Here is a 4,525-nt window from a genome sequence, read left to right on the forward strand (position 1 = left end):
AAGCTCTCTCCCCCCCTGGCCAGGTGTGCTAATGAAACCCTCCTGTTACCCCAGGCGTGCTGTGGTTAAGGCACAAGGCCGCAGCCAAACCCTTTGGCTTCATCATGACTCTTATTTTAAGTAATACATGTGTTTGATTTAGTTTTAGTTAGTGACTTTTATCGATGATAAACTGAAGCAGTTTTGAATGACGCATAGCTAAAGTTAACGGCAGCCTATTGTACAGTGTTTGTTGACCGAGTGTGTTACTGCGCCACAGCTCTACTGGGTGTAGCTCACGCCAGAAAGGGAGAGAGAGAGAGGGAGGGAGAGAGAGATAGAGAGGGACTGTGAAGTGATATTTCCCTGGATCCCTCTCCTGCAGGCTCATGACCATATGGACTCCCTCCCTCCCTCCCCCATCCTTACCCCAGAGAAAACAGCGGGGAAGAAAAAACAGCATTCTGATCTACCCCCCCCCTTCTCGCCTCCCCCAAAAAAGGAAAGAAGAGCATTCTTTGTTGAAAGCATACATACATAATATCTTTGGGGGGAAATGTTGGGAGTATACAATTTGGTGTTCGATTCTAATATGTTTTAGACCCACGCTAGGCTTACTTCTAGTCTGTTTCTAACATACATTCAGATGGTGTGCTGTGTGTTGCAGGTAGTGAATAGACTACCCTTGACCTAGTCTGCTAGAATAGAGTACCCTTGACCTAGTCTTGCTAGAATAGAGTACCCTTGACCTATTGCAGATTAGACCATAACCCTGGGACTGACAACACAATTATCAATAGATCTTTCAATTGATCTTCTATTGAACACGGTCCTTAGCCCAGTTACACCAACCACCATGTCATTACACACTGGAGGCACAGGGCCACATGCAGTAGTTAGCTTGATCTGAGTGTGGGAAACCACCCTAGGCCTGGAGTGTCTCAATGAGGGAAGGTCTGGAGAGGAGAGGAGAGGAGAGGACTGGAGAGGAGAGGAGAGGAGAGGAGAGGACTGGAGAGGAGAGGAGAGGAGAGGAGAGGAGAGGAGAGGGGAGGGGAGGGGAGGGGAGGGGAGGGGAGAGGAGAGGAGAGGGGAGGGGAGGGGAGGGGAGAGGGGAGGGGGGAGGGCTGCTGTTGTTGTACTGGATGAATGGTGTGTTTGAGGAGGAACAGAGTGGCCCTTGGGGGGTGGAGGGGGGTGGTGAGGGGGGGATCCACGAGATGGCCATGTGATTATTGCTTCAACCACGCAAAAAATGTGTGCTGCCCGTAGTGTTTCATTTGGTCTATTATACTGTGTTACTATAGTCCTGTGTTAGTGCTAGCGTTGTCATGGGGATATTGATTGAGAGCAGGGGAGGCTGGTGGAGGAAACATCTTTGATACCGTCCCATTTCTACCTCCACCAGTATAGAGTGGGATTTCTACCTCCAAGGAAGAGCCAACAGTGAGAGAGCCTGTAGCTGTTCTAGCCTCTCATATTCTCATATTCATCTTGTGGAAGTGAGCAGGCCCTGTGTCGTACAGGGTGGACTGGATGAACTCCGGGGATGGCTCATTCAGACTGAGGTGCGAGATACCTCAGCCCTTTAAGCGTTTTTTATCCTCTGTGACATTTTAAGATTGACCCGTCGCGTGTGGATCCTAGATCTGACCTGACCTTTGGATCTGTACCCCTGATGTGTCAAGTCTCTGTTTCACACATGCTTAAACGGTCAGCACAACACACACACACACACACACACAAACACAAACATGTGGGAATGTTGGAAAAGTGTGTGTGTGTGTGTGCCTCCCTTGCACTAGCCTGCCTAAACCTGGAACTCTTTTGTGTGTGTGTGTGTGTGTGTGTGTGTGTGTGTGATTGCTTTGGACTGGCTGGCCCAGTGAAAACACATAGCATATTTAGATACATTACAGTATAAATACATAGCCAGGAGTAATGGTCTGGCCAGGGGGAATTCACCCTCATAGTACTGGAGAGCACAAACCTTTTATCCTCCCAAAGCCATGCCTTCCATCTAAACGCTAGGGCAGAAATCCCACACCATGAAATGTATGGAATCTGAGAGAACCCAGCTATGAAATATTGTTAGAAGCGGGGGGCTTCCTAAAGGGGCTTCAGATGGGTTTGGGGTGTTGTGCTGTTGCCCAGTCTGTAGCCAAATGTACTCTACTCTCATTCACAGGGATACAGATGCAAGAGTAGGATTCTATCAGAGGACAAGCAGAGAAAAGGCACATGCTAATATCTTATTATAGTATTGTTTTTTCCGGGAGTGAGACGTTTATATTGCTCTGTCGTCACGTCAAGTGTTTGGTCGTTTCCTAGTGGCTGAACAATGAAGAGGAGAGGAAGAAGAGAAGAGAGGAGGAGAAAAGCCTGTGTAGTCGTCTGGGTTCACTGTCTAGGGTTTGATTACAGAGCTCTCTCTCTCTCTCTCTCTCTGTCTCTCTCTCTCTGAGTGATCCTAAGTCTTCCGGCTTTGTCTGCTCCCTGTTCAAAAGCCAGTGCATTTTTTTCAGAGGCCCACACATTCGGTGAGCAGGGGAAGCGGACAGAGCAGGGGAAGGGGGGCGGAGGGGAGAACTCAAACAGGACGTGCTGGCAGGACACACACAGGAAGTTGGTTTCCAGTACATGACTCTATCTACGCCTCAGTGAAAAATCAAGGGGGATGTTTTTGTCTTTTGCGATATGACAAATGTGTTTGGAAATGAGAAAAGGTCATGGCCAAGTCTTACCCCGCTCCCTCTTTTGATTTGGTACAGCCCACCCATCCAACCCTCCCTCCCCTCCCCTCCCCTCCTCGGTCCCGCCCACCTCCCCATTTGGTAATGATGCCCGTGACATCACAGTGGAACTCCAGCTCTGTGAATGGCTGGGCCGAGTGAAATTCCAGGCAGCTAGGCCCCTCCCCCCTGGAGGTTGTGAAAGGTGTGCAGTGTTTGAGCTGAGAGCTGCTTCAGTGCAGGAGGACAGAGTCCAGCGTGCTTTCTCTCTCTCTCTCTCTCTCTCTCATTCTCTCACTCCCTCCCTCCCTCTTTCAGTCACTCCCTCCTTGCTCTCTCTCTCTCTCGCTCTCTCTCTCTCTCTCTCCCATCGTGGTTTTCCCCCCACATCGACATTGACAAACGGATCACTTTCTCTTTCTTCATTGTTGGACTGGAGGGCCAGTCAGCAGCACGTGTGTGAGGATGGGGGGATAGAGGAGGAGGAAGAGGAGAGGAGAATAGACAGACTACCAGACGGCTGAGGAGGAGCATGGTTGGGCGCTGAGCTAAGCTTTCCCTCAGGTTGACTATTAACTTCCAGGGAGGAACACGATCTTAAGGAGTGGACGGACCTACCTACCCCGCTCACCTCTCAGGGGGGACAAACGGACGTTGCTTCAGGAGAGGAGGGGAACATCTTCACCCCCTCCTAACCCTTTCCTGCCCCCTTTGCCCACCCTTTCTTTTCGATTGCACTGATGGAGCTACAGAGGGCTACCAGCATGCCTGGTCCCCTAGCCCTCTCCCCCGGCCCTCTCTCTCCGGGACCCCCGTCCCCGTCCTCGGGCCCCGAGCTCTCCATGTCCCAGAGCCCCGGCCCCAGTCCTGGCCCCAGTCCTGGCCCCGGCATCTCTCAGGCTCTCTTCAACTACAACCAGCTGGAGGGCCGCTTTAAACAGCTGCAAGGTAAGGAGAACCAGGCAAGGCAGCCCAGGCAGGCAGGCAGGCAGGCAGGCAGGCAGGCAGGCAGCAGTGGACGAGGGCTTTGTTTACTAGCGTTGCTATGCACGCTAACGCTAGCAGGGCGAGAGAGATAGAAGGGTTGATAGCATTAGGAGTGGGTCTCCATGCTTACAAAGACATCCGATGGTGTGTGCGTGTTTGTGCGGAAGGGGTGGGGTTTAGGGGGGGGGGGGGTGGAGGGGAAGCTAGGAGCTGTAAATCTGAGGATGCCTCGGGAGAGAGGGGTTTTCCTCTCTTTGTGTTGCATTGTGATAGGAGGGTGGTCCCGCTCAGCAGCATCCTCTCATTCAACTGATCGGAGAGAGGGAGAGAAACAGAAGGAGAGGGAGAGAGAGGCAATGAGAGACGGGGGTTCCAGTGGCTTCTGAAATATTGATGAAATGCAGAAGAGGAGGAGGAGAGAGCGAGGGGGAGAGAGAGAGAGAGGGGGACTGGGTGACAGCGTAAAGAGACACCTTTTAGGGAGACGAAAGGGGGGGGGAGGCATTAAAACACGTCTTTTAGACCAGACCATCCCCTCCCCAACACTAATCCTGCTCCCCGAAGCCTCAAACACCACGGCTACACTCGATTGGCTGCCCGGAAACAACAATGGCAGGGGGGGAGTGGGGCGGTGCTGGTTGGGGTTGGGGGGATTTTCTTATCCTGCTTTGTAAGCAGTGGCATTGTGGAGAGGGGAGCCCACGCACTGAGCTCTGGGAGGAAGTCAGTGTGGTTGTTGTTCCAATGTACACACTTAAAATAGAGACATAGATAGATAGGTAGGTCGATATGTAGATAGATGGATAAATAGATAGATAGGTAGGTAG

General features: G+C 51.7%; 1 protein-coding gene across 1 annotated transcript in view; it reads left to right on the top strand.

Moving 5' to 3' along the window:
- Positions 1-3,620: 3,620 nt before the first annotated feature.
- The window catches only part of sptbn1 (spectrin, beta, non-erythrocytic 1), a 59,373-nt gene continuing 58,468 nt past the window's right edge, over positions 3,621-4,525 (top strand). Inside the window, exon 1 of the mRNA XM_080549131.1 lies at positions 3,621-3,659. The gene's annotated coding sequence lies outside the window, so the exon portion shown is untranslated. The remainder of the gene's footprint in view (positions 3,660-4,525) is intronic.

Source organism: Nansenia antarctica, assembly GCF_963989245.1.
Source record: "Nansenia antarctica genome assembly, chromosome: 19".
Classification (NCBI taxonomy): domain Eukaryota; kingdom Metazoa; phylum Chordata; class Actinopteri; order Argentiniformes; family Microstomatidae; genus Nansenia; species Nansenia antarctica.